This window comes from Geospiza fortis, unplaced genomic scaffold, assembly GCF_000277835.1.
Source record: "Geospiza fortis unplaced genomic scaffold, GeoFor_1.0 scaffold114, whole genome shotgun sequence".
Classification (NCBI taxonomy): domain Eukaryota; kingdom Metazoa; phylum Chordata; class Aves; order Passeriformes; family Thraupidae; genus Geospiza; species Geospiza fortis.
In genome coordinates, this window is record NW_005054383.1 from 2881207 (window position 1) to 2893344 (window position 12138).

The 12138-nt window shown below is 55.8% G+C and overlaps 1 protein-coding gene across 2 annotated transcripts in view; it reads right to left on the bottom strand.

Moving 5' to 3' along the window:
• AXIN1 (axin 1) overlaps nt 1-11992 on the bottom strand; it is an 85601-nt gene extending 73609 nt beyond the window's left edge. Inside the window, exons 1-2 of one of the 2 annotated variants that reach the window (XM_014308756.2) lie at nt 10576-11991; nt 5521-5647 (exon numbers count right to left, since the gene is read on the bottom strand). The gene's annotated coding sequence lies outside the window, so the exon portion shown is untranslated. Of the gene's footprint in view, nt 1-5520; nt 5648-10575 lie in introns of both variants that reach the window. The other variant, XM_005425216.3, reaches the window with a different exon arrangement.
• Between the last annotated feature and the right edge of the window lie 146 nt (nt 11993-12138).

A 12138-nucleotide genomic window follows, 5' to 3' on the forward strand; every position in this document is an offset into this window, starting at 1 on the left:
CGGCGTCCCGCAGAGCCCCGGCTGGGAACCGTTCCCGGCACCTCAGGGGCTGAGTGGCTCCGGGGCTCCGGGCCCTGGATGAGGGGAGCCCATGACCATCCCAGGCAGAGACGGCCCCAGAGAAACTTCGGAGACCTCCAGGGTCTCGTCGAAGGGCTCTGCCCAGGAGGGGCGTCAACCCTCAAACACCGCCAGCCTCCACGGCTCTGTCCGTGTCGAACACCATGTCACACCTGAGTTTTGTCCAGTTTGGACCACGCACCATTGGCCTGGGGATGTAGGGGCACCGGTCCAGCAGCCGCTCTTGCCTCCAACAACAACTAGAGCTGGTTTGGAACCTGCACTGTGTGTCCTGCAATGTGTGTCCTGCTTCTCTGAGCTGGGCAACTGCCGCGGGGAGAAATCAGGGGCTGGCCAAGAGGTGGCACTGCATGGGCTGGAAAGGGTCACACCACGTGGAGACTCCCCAAATCGGGCATGTTTGGTTGTGTGCAGCAGGGTGCACCAGCTCTGAGGCTGCAGTGCTGGGGACACTGAAGGGAGAAGAAGTGAATTGCCAGATGCAGAGATCAAATGAGAGTAGCGTGACAGGGAAGTGCAAAAGTGTCTTCCCTGGAAAGCAGTGATAGACTCTGAGCCAGGCAGACCCTAGATACCATCCTAAAAGCTGAACATGCAAACAAGCCAATAGACAATCCTCTGAAAATCAGAAACAACTCAGAATAGTTTCCAACGGGGACTGTTTTTGCTTTCTTATGCGATGACGCTGCCATAGTTGCCTGCCTCAGTGTATTTAGGGAACACTTTTGGAAATGTAGCATTTTTTTTCCAGCTTTATGAAGCTCCCAAATATTCACTCTGGGCAGTGACACTCCCCATCCCACCCCAGCACAGAGCCTGGCAGGATGATGTGGCTCCTTGCTCTCTCTCATGTGAACGATGCTCAGAGCTGATTTACACGTAGCAGTGCAATGCTGATCTCAGGCATAATAATAGAAAAGCTGATGTGGGATTCAGCTGGTAAAGAATTAAAGGATGGGAATATAATTAATGCAATCAGCCTAGTTTCCAGAAAATAGCTCTTGTCAAACTGTGATGTCATCCTTTGAAGAGATTACAAGTTTGGCTGATAAAGGTTATGGCATAGAAATAATAGACCTGGGCTCTGTTCAGGCATGTGACTTAATCCATATACTATTCTGATTAAAAATTAGCACAATACAACATCAAGAGGGACACCTGAAAGGGGCTGAGAGCTGGCAAACCGACAGCCATCAATGGGGAATCCCTGCAGAATGGGAGCGCGCTCAGTGGGTGTCCAGGCTTGGATGGGAAGCCCACTGCTATTCAGTATTTCCATCAATGGTCTAGAAATAGATTAAAAAGCCCTGCTGAGAAAAACGCCGGGGCGAGGGAAATGAGAGGGGCAGGAGACATGGACGAGGTCAAGACAGCTGTAGAAAACTTCACAAGCTGAGTCCCTGGCAAATAAAACGTGCTTGAATGCGAGCAGCTGTGAAAGGGTCTGTCCACTGAACACAGGGCCCTTCTGCTGGAAACCCAGGATCTGCCAAGGATGGGGGGAGTTTAGGAGGCAGGAGGGATAATGTGGGAGCAGCAGGGGGAATGTCCAGCTGGGACAGGACTGGGTGCCACAGCAGGAGGGTTCCAGTGTCTGTGTTGTGGAAAGGATGCTGAGGAATCGAGAGAAGGTGGAGGGGAGTTAAAAGTGAGCCCTGCTTTGTAGGGGAGTAGCTGAGGCCCGCAGCCTCCCCAGCAAGTTTAAAGGAGCCCCAGAGGTGCCTCCAGTATAGCACTTCAGCCACTTCATGGGTGAGAGAAGATCAGGTGTTAGAGAGCTTTTCATCTCCCAGAGGAAGGCCCAGCACGATTCATGGCTTGAACTGAGTTCATTTGAGTAACCACAGCAAGATTTCTCCGTGTCAAGGGAGAGCCTGAGGTGGTGGGCAATGAGTTTGGGTGCAGCAGGATGCAGGTGGTTGAAGTGCTGGGGCTTGACATGCCCTCCCTCATGCTGCCATCCTTCCCTGACCTTCCTTACTGCTCCTCGGGTTGGGCTGGACCTGGGGAGGTGGGAGAAGTGCTGGAGGCTCATCTTGCTCCCACCAACTCCTGGCACATTCCCCCAGCTCAGGGGACACAGCCCGGAGTGAGGATCAGCTCCTATCTCACCCCCAGGCACACAGAGAGGCAGGGGACCTCCAGAGCAGCTGGCAGCAGAGTGATCTTTTGTCCCTTCCAGCAGCGCAGGATCACTCTGTGCATGCTCCCAGGGAAAGCAGAGCCACCCCTGCCCTGCTCCAGCAAAGGCAGCCAGGCAGCTGCCCCTGCCTAGGCCACAAGAAGCAAATCCCAGAGGTCAGTGCCAAACCCTCACGGTGCCTCATTATTTTCTGGTCTTCTAGCAGGGATGCTTGGAGCTGAGAGGGCCATGGGCTCCCTCTGGAGCCCCTTCCCTGCCTTTTACCCCTCAGGTGGCTCATGACAAAGAGGCTTATCCCTGCACTCTACCAGGGGCCAAAATCACTTCCAGATTTATCTGAGGGCATCAAACAGGAAATAAACCACACTGAGCATTCCTGGCTGTGTGCTGGAGGAATCAGACTGCAAATTCTTTGATGCCAATGAACCAAACCTGCTTATTTTTCCCTCTTCATCAGCTGACCATGAAGCTCTGCCTTTCGCCCCAAATATCACCCTTACACCAAAATTGCCACCACTGAGATCGCAGTGGTGTTTTGTGCACCCCTGGTGTCTCCCTGCCACTGAGACTGGCCCCATGTGAGCCTGGGGTTATGGACCCTTCCCAGCTCCCAATGCACACATTCCTTTCTGCCTGGAAGAAACAAACTGCAAACACTGGAGAAAAGGAACTGCTCCCAGGCTTTGGTCTGAGGAGTCTGTGCTGCATGCAGGCAGCACTGGTGCAATTCCAGAGCCTCCTTGCAAAGGGATGTGCTCTGTAGCAACCTCCCCTCCTGCCAAGGTAGCTTGGGACCAGCAAGCTCTCCAACATCCCATCTGCAGAGCCCGAAACCGTCTGGATCAGCTTCAGCACTGACTAGAGTCCTCCCAAATGAATTCTCCTCTTTGTAGCGGCTCACTGGCTCCTGCAGGGCGAGGTGGGTCTGACCGGAGCCGGGGGGTGATGCCTGGTGGGCTGCCAGCCTGCAGCGATCCCTTCCAGCGCAGGGATGTGCGTGGGTGGGAGCCGGCGTCCCTCTGGCGCTGGCGGATTCGGGAGGGAGTGCACTAGATGGTGCTGTTCAACCTTTGGCTGCCATTTAAAAGGCTCCTGCAAGGTCATCAGCCATGCCGAAATTCGGTGGTTTTATTCAAAAAGCTTTTCGGAACTAGGAGATAAATAGAAATATTCTGAAATATGAGGTCTTATGCTGATCACTGACAGAGGCAAAGGGATGTGCTGCCTCCCACCTCGGGCCTGCAGCACCCTCAGTGCTGAGGCAGGACCTGGGGTTTGACTGCGTGACCAATAATGAAAATAATGATTTAAAAATTTAACGATTTAAAGAAAAAAAATGATGCCAAGAAAATAATATCCTGGTGTGCAAGAGGCGGCTGACAGCTCTCTTTGGACCACTGGCAAGATGATGCTTACAGAATAGGAGGAAGAAAATGTATTAGCATTCTAGATAAAAGTATTGGTGTTGTGGCACCAGGAACACAGAGCATCCCAAAGAGCCCGGCTGGGATGAGGCACCAACAGCCCAGTAGCACTGCCACCGAGGGGACAAGCAAGCAGAGCCACAGGATACAGCTAGCAGGAGAAGTGGCCATGGATGGGGCTGGATGAGGGTGCCTCCCTCACTGGGAGGGAGAGATGGAGCAGATCTCATTGTGGGCAGTGAGGATGCCCACAGACAGCTGTGCCAGGGCTAGGGGCAAGAGTGGAAGTGAGTTATGCTGATTTCAACCACCACAGCATCCCTTCTTGCAGGGTATAAATATATCTGCCCACCCTGGCCATGCCAGCCTGCCAAAGCATCCATGGAGCTGTGGGTGCAGGTCCCACAGGCAGCCTGCGTGTGCCTCCTTCTTTGGATTCCCCAGCTCAGGGAGGTAAACACATTGCTTCTAGTGCTGGGTAAAAAGGATGAAGCACTGTTTGGACACCAAGTTTATGCCTTTTCATTCAGATCCTGCTCTTTCATAAAGCCCATGCTGGAGCCTGTTCCAGGCAGTGGGAAGGTTGCAGGGCTTGGCTGCTCTGGGAATTCAGATTCTTCCCCTCTAGAAAAATCATCCCAGTTCCCCTGTTCACTCCTGTTCCCACATGGATGCTTACTTGCAAATCCCCTGTTTATGCTGGGGTACAGGCATGGAGCGGGTGGATGGGACAAAATCTCTACTACTCACATAAAAAAAACCCCAAACACTGTATCCAGGGTGACCTTCTTCCAGGAGTGTAGGGGGAGAAGGGCCTAGAGCAGCTAAGGCAGCAGTCTGAACTGGGTTTTGCAGCTGCCAGTGTTTGCCCATGGTGGTGCAGATGCCCAAATGGCAGATGGAAGCCCCAGTACATAACCCTGAGCCCCTGCAGTGTCCCAGCACCCTGGCCTGTTCTCCCCTTGCTTTGCCTTCGTCTCCAGGTGTTCCTCTTTGTGCCTGCCCTGGCATCAGCCTCTTTCCCCCAGCTCTGCTTTGCCCTTCCTGCTGGGTTACAGAGCCCCCAAACCTGATGTTTACCCTCCAAAAAAAGATTACAGACAAGCTCATACCATGCCTTGGGAGGCTGCTCTGATGTGCTGCTCACCCAGCACCCTACTCACAGAGGAGCTTGACATGGACTTATATCTTCCCACACTTCTGTGACCCTCCTGCCACCAGCCCTCAGCCCACCCCAGCTCCTTTCTGACTGTCAGCCACCTCTAACCTCATGTTTGGGCTCAGGACTGGAGTTTTGGTCAAAGCTTTCCCCCTACTCCTCCTCCATTCCAACCAGCCCAAGGAGAGCCACAGCAGCTCATGGCCACTCTCCTCTGCTTGGTTTCCACCACTCATAACCCCAGCAACAGCCAGTGACCATATCAGCTCATGTTCCTCTGCCCTGCCTGGGCAAAGCCCAGTTTGTTCACATGGGCTTCTCTTCTCACTCCTGTCCCACCCCAGATAAGCTCTGGGCTCCCATCCCAGCTCAGGGCTGTGGCATAGAAGTGTATGGACTGATAGGGGTGCCAGGCCCTTGGTGTGTCCCCCAGCCCTCCCCTCTGTGCTGCTTTTGGGGAAAGGTTCCCATATCTGGCAGAGCAAAGAGACCCTCACAGACCCCTGCAAGATCTGAGACCCTGCCACATCCATGACCCTGACAGATCCCTGCCACATCCCAGACCCTACAGCTCCCCTGGTTTTGGTCAGCCTCCTCTGCCCAAAGCAAGGGCACAGGAGCTCAGCCAGCACCACCAGTGCCCAGCACTCTTCATCCCCAGCCAGTGAGGGTGAGCACCCCCAGGGACACCCCAAACACCTTCCTGCACCCACCTTTGGGGTCCAGCCCGGGCCTGTGCCCTGCACTGCTGTCTCTCCATGCTCCAGACCACCAGGCTCGCTGCTCCTCTCGGGGTGCCAGGGCTGGGATGCCATCCACACACAGCCCAGAAATGCCGCTCTGCAGAAAGAAGAGATGTCAGCTCCTCCCTGCTGGGACCACCCTACCCAGGAGATGTTTCCAGGGGTGCTGGGCCAGGCAGGGACACCCTGTGCTCCCCACTCACAGGAGTGGAACCTGTTCCCATGGTCCTGAAGGACACACTTCACATCTTGCCTCTCTGTCAGTGGGAGATGTCTGGAGCAGGGTGTGCTCTGTCTGGAGCACCACAGGGGCCTCTGGTGTGGTTATCCCTGCTGGAATGGTCCCAGCTCACAGAGCTGAGGCAGGAGGGAGCAGCAGTGGCAGGGGACAACCCTGTCCCTGTTCCCAAGCCCTGCTGCAGAGCCAGGGCCCACCCACCTGCCCAGGCCATTGTTTGCCCTCTGCTCCAGCGTCCCCACAGTGGGATGGGATGGGATGAGAAGAACACGAGGAGCAGCTCCATGGAAACAGCTGGTTCCTGCAGCAGGGTTATCCCAGAGCAGCCTCTGATAATTCAACCTGATTAATTCAGTTGGGAAAGGTGGATTTCCTTTACCCAGCCATCAGTGACTGTGACCTGGGCTGCTGGAAGGTAGGGGAAGGCTGGTCAGTGCAGAAATATCAGCTGCTCTGCTCTCACAGACCTGTTTTGTAATGCTGGGCAAGATCTTCTGGCTTAACTGTGACCACCAGCTTGGCTGGTAAGAGCCCCCTCAGTGCTCGGTGGTGCCTCAATGTGTGTCCTGCAGCCCCAGGATTTCCAGTGTGACCCTTTGGACACGATCTCCATCAGCAAAGCAGCTTGGAGAGCTGGTCCCCACGTTCCTGCCTCACTCCTCCTGGAGGGTCAGCTCTCCCAGGGAGATGGCAAAATTCTTGTGACAAGCAAGGCCTGCTGTCTATGTTTTGGCTGATTTTCCACCTCTGGCGACCAGGCAGTGGCCAGTTGGACACGCTGCTGTTTCTGTGTTCTCTCCCGGGATGACTGTCGCTGACGGTGCCTCTGCTCTGACGAGGCTTTCCCCGGATTTGAGGCAGACGGTCAGGGGATTGCTCTGTCCCGCAGTTCTGGTTTGGTGTGAGTCCACCTAGTGGCCCACGGCTTTATGGTCGGCTTTGCTGGGCTCAGGGAGGCTTGTGAGGACGTCTCAGAAACGCTCGTGCATCCAGGGCAAGCTCTAGAAAGAATTTTACCTCTGCACGGTGTCTCAGGTCCCAATTTTTACGGTTTAGGTCCCAGCTCACCGTTGTCCTTCCCCAGGAGAGCTCTGGTGAAGTGACAACAGCAGCTGAGGTTGTGGCCGGTTTGCTGAGGCCCAAACCCCAGCCAGCCCTGGGCAAAGGGTCCCTGTGATCACACTGGGCACTGCTGAGGGAAGCCCCGCAGCATTTCCACCCCTTAATTCTCCTGCAGAATGATTTCCTCAGCCTCGAGCTCCTCAGACAGGGCAGTGGGTGCCCCAAATGCTCCTCTGAGTGATCCCATACCCTGAGGAAGTGCTGGCTTTGGGTGCCCAGGCAGCCCAGCAGCCAGAATCTAATTGCCACTGGCAGCTGATTGCCAGTCGTGGGCTCCTGGTGGCTGTTTGTGCCAGGCAGGGCAGCTGTGCTGGCAGGAGGTCACAGTCTGCCAGCCAGAGCCCTCACTGGGCCCTTCTGTGGCACAACACGCTCTGTGTGCTGCAGGACCACAGCCATTCCAGGCCAGCCCCAGCTGGGGGACCCCCAGGCCTGGCAGGGCACTTCTGGGAGCCTCTGCTCCTTCAGCTCTCTGCTGGGATAGCCACAGACCCTCTGGGATCTCTCTCTGCCCACACAGAGACTCCAGCCTCCACCACCCCTTTCCCAACCTCCTGCTTCCCAGCAGCACCTTGAAAATCCCCAGCTGCAGGTGGGGTTGCTCTCCTTGGCTATCTTCCCTCTGAGGTGGCCCTTCCTTGCAGCAACCATCCCGTGCCACCTCCCCAGCAAGGGCCACCCCTCCTGGCTGAGCTGTGACCCCAGGTGTGTCACCAGCACCCAGTGAAGGTGGCCAGGCTCAGCACCAGCAGGTCCTGGAGCCCCGCCACCCCCAGAGATCACTCCCTAGAGGTGGGAGTGAGTGGGACAGGAAAGGCTCAGCACTGATGGACACCAGCTGAGGTCCCTGACCAGCCAAAATGTTGGACACAGCCCAGCAGTGCCTGGGGCTGACCTGCTTCCTCCTGCAGGGAACAGTCCTGCCTGATGAGCTGGGGGTGCCATTTGTCCACACACTTAGGGGAGTCTCCAAACTCTTCTGCTGCTTTAACTGCCCAAGCACAAGCCCAGCCCCCGACTTGGCATTGACTCATCTCGAGGCTTTCCAGCATGAAGTGAACAGATATGAAAAGTGTTGGCCTTATCCTGACAGAAGACTGGAGAAATTGCTCACAAAATCATTTACTGTGTGAGGAAGCTCAGAGAAGTGGGGTGTCTCTGTATTTGGAGGGATCCAAGACTTGCTCCACAGCCAAGGCAAACAGGCACTGGATGTCAGACATGGGGTTCCCTGTCCCCTTCTGCCAGCACTTCTGGGCCTGTCACCCATGCTCACCACCTGGCAACTCTGCCTGGCTGCCTCTCTCCTGAAATCTCCCTTTCCTGTGCCAGGCAGGAGAGCCACAGCAGGGCCAAGTGCTCTCCAGGATAGAATGTCTGGGAGCTGGGGGAGTCATGGAACTGTGATCATGAGCAACCCATGGCATCCCACTTCCCTGGGGAAGAGATTACCAGAACTGCTCCTGGGAGATGTGAGCACCAGGCCAGGCAGCTCTGAGTGCCCCATCTCCTCCAGAAGCCAAGCCTTGGGCTGTATTCCACAGAAGCTGCTTCCCAGCCCTTTGTCCCCTGTCCCCATCAGGACACGAAGGCTCCTGCTACTCCCTTGCTCTGCAGGGCTGGAGACACCACCTGGTGTCCAGCCAGGTCGTGTCCAAGCATCTCATGTCCAACCATGTCCCACCCCTCGTGCCCCTGCTGTGTCCCTCAGCCTGGGCAGCTCCTCTTCCCCACAGAGGGAGCTGACAGCAGCCAGACCCCTGCTGCTTGGCCATCTCACCTCAGGGCTCTCCTGGTGCTCTCCCAGAGAGCAGATTCCCACTCTGATTGTCCTGCTGGGCATTCTCTTACCAGTGCACCTCCTGCCAGAAGTCCTTCCACGGACACATGCTGGCTGGCACAGTGACCAGCCTCCAGGCAACCCATGGCTGGCAAATGTGAGCAAATCCAACCTTGTATTGTATTTCATCCTGATTCTTTATAGTTACAGAGGCTCAAAACAGGAGAAAACACATCTGGAAGCAGATGTACAGCTCCAAATCTTGGACTTGTAGACACTGTAGACCTTGCAGAATCTCCAGACCTTGGACTTGGACTCTTCCTATTGGCAGCATCTTCCCTGGTGTGCCAAGGCCATGTCATGGAGAACATGTGTCACAGAGGACTTTGGTTCCTCTTCCCACACTTCTGTGACTCTCCAGGGCTGTGAGGTGAGTGCCCATGGTCTTGGGTGACCATCTTGTGGGCAGGGTCCCACGAGACACCAGTCAATGCCAGAAGTTATCCCAGCCCACCTGAGCTTTGGCCTGCAGTGGGACATGCAGCAGAGGTGTCTGCCCAGGAGGTCCAGTCTCCCTCTTCCCAGCAGAGGGGTATTTTCAGATCTCCAAATATCTGAATATCTTTAGCTCAGCCTATTTATCTTAGTCTGGCACTCAACAGCTGCACAGAGACCCCTGCCATGAAGATTCTGCCTGATGGAAATGAATGATTCAGCCTGAATTCTTGTCCTCTGCCTCCCAGGTGGTTTGTGCTCCTCATGTATCAATGTGGCCGGGCAGCTCCTGTGCTGGGCAGACCTCTGGAGGGACCATGTGGAGCAGCCGGGAGTTTTGGGAATGCCCTGGTGATGATCAGAGCAGCTGTCTGGGTTTGGCAGCGAGGCTCAGTGAGCTCCCACTGCACTTCAGCCTTCCAAAGAGCCTCTGCTTCAGGGTGGCACCCACATCCCTGACTCCTGTCCCTTGGATCCCTTGGTGGATCTCAGGATGGACTGTCCAGAGCTGATGACTCACAGCTTTCTCAGCTTAATCACTGCTTGTGCATCCATTCCCTGCAGGAGCTTCTGGCACTGGCCATTTTAACCCTGCTGGAGGAGTTCTGGAGGATTCCCAGTGTCTGTGAGTGCAGCAAGAGCAGAACAGCTTGACCTGGAGCTCGCAGTAACAACCTAATCCCTGTGAGGCTGTTTCCTCCCTGGGTCACTTGTGTCAGTGCCTTGTAAGCACTGTCCCAGTGGATGAATGCCTGTGCCCACCTCAGAGAGCCTCTGGGGGTGCAGTGAGCCCCCCACCCTCTGGAGAGGGACTCCTCTGCTGTCCCTTGTCATGAGGACAAAACCCTGGGCAAGCCCTCTGGGCTCTTTGAAATGAGTCCTTTTGGTTTCTCCATTGCCATTTCCTTTACATGTTCTTACTGAAGATCCTCATGAGCCACAGGCCTTGGGTGGCACTGAGCTGCCCATAGCACCAATAAGGACATTTTGGACTCAATGGCACCCTGGGAGGGCCATGGGCTCCTGAGTGAGGTCACACCCACCTGAGACCCCATTTCCTTGCTGTGCAGAGTTCCCTGCTGGCTCAGCCCCATCCCATGGCCACTAATGCCTGTCCAGCCATGCAGTTCCGAGCTGTTTTCACTCACTGTGGGCCCTCCTGCCCTGCTGTGGACCAGGAGTGGACCCTCACCCAGAGCTGGCCCAGGGGAGCCCGTTGCTCAGCACAGGCCATACCCAGTGCCTGGAGGGGTGGCTGGTCTGTGTGCCCTGCTCACCTCCAGCACCCACAGCTGCCACCTCAACCCCTCTCAGCTCATTCCCACCAGCTCCCACCTCCTCCTGCCCCAACACCCCCATCACGGGGCTGTGGTCCCCACTCGTGTCCCACCTGCCCTTTGCTGCTGCTGGGTTTGTTTCCTTTCCAGGTTCCTCAGCTCTGGTCTCTGCTGTGCCGTGTTGGGAAGTCAAGGTGAGTCCAGGTGTGATCTCCACTTCTCCTCCCCACAGCGCCGGCTCTTCACGGTGTGGACAGTTCTATTCCCACATCAGTTGTATCCCATGTCCTTAGAGGATGGTGATTCCCCCATCTCAGGGCAACAGCACCATCCCAGGGTAAATCCCAGGCCATGGCTAATTTAAGGGGAGTCACCCCAGCTGCCAACTCCCCATGGGAAGTTGGCACCCCAAGAACCACCACCCCAAAACCAGGCCCGGGACCAACCTGGCCTTGCAGCCCTCTGTGCCACCACTGCCCCAGGGAGGCACTGAGGGGTGAGGGTCCCACTGAGGTCCTGGCAGGATCCCGGTGAGGTTTCAGGGCTGGCCGGGGCTGGGAACATCCCTGCCCTCTTTGTGCTCCCCTGGTAAGCAGCGCAGTGCAAATATCAGCCGCGTTCTTTGAAATGAAAATAAAACTGATGAAAGTCGGGCAAATCCTCCTGCTGGCCCCTGCTGCTGGCCTGAGCAGTGGCTCTTTCTGCCGCCGAGCCGGCTCCCGCAGTTATCAATACATTATGTATGCCGGTGTCCGTCGGCCAGAGCCTTTTGTTGATGCTGAATATGTCCTGGCCAACAAAAGTGGACTGGATTAGCCACAGTGGATTAAAAGATTTTCTTCTTGGAGTTTACCTAATAATATAACAATTGACATTGAAGGTCTCTTTGAACCCTACAACACGACTCTCTTATTTTACCATCTGTGAGTTTGCTCTCCGTGCTGCTGATGGGGCTGCCGGTGGTGCCGGTGGTGGGAACGCCGCCCGCAGCCAAATTTATCACTGAGCAGAAGAAAGCAGCCCGTGTTTGAAGGGAAGCAGCGGGAAGGGAAAGTGGCACAACTTCTGTCCTCCTGCCTTTGTCCTCGGCCCTTCTGCTGGTGGCTCACCAGGCTGGCGATGCTGCGGCGTGAGGAGAGAAGAGACCCAAGGAGTGGGCTCCAGCGGTGGGGAAGCCACCCGCTCATCTGCAATTCGAGGTGTCTGGAGAGGTCCCGGACGGAATAAGCTCCTTTATTAACCATGAATTTTGGGAGAGTTGTCGAACTGTGAGCCAATGGAGTTTGCTTGTCTCGGTTCCAGCTGTTGGGATCTGGCCACTGTCCCTGGTCTCCATTGCAAGATGGGTCAGGCAGCAGCGGCAGCGACACCGGGAAACATGGAGGGCAGCGGCAGCAGGGGAGGAAGGCTCCCCCCAGCATCCTGCGGCGCCGCCGGCCCTCGCCCCCTCCTCCGGCACACCCTGGTGTCCCAGCCTCGGGCTTTGATCTCATCCGGGGGGGCTCCATTCACAAGTCTTTCATTGCAGCCTTTGGAAATATCCGTCCTCAGAAGTCTCCAGTAATGAGATGGGGAGACGATGAGCAATTTAGGCGCCGTTCTTTCTCGCTTGCGTTTTTTATCTCCATATCCCCCCCCTTTTTTTTCCCTCCTTTTTTCTTTTTTTTTTTTTTTTT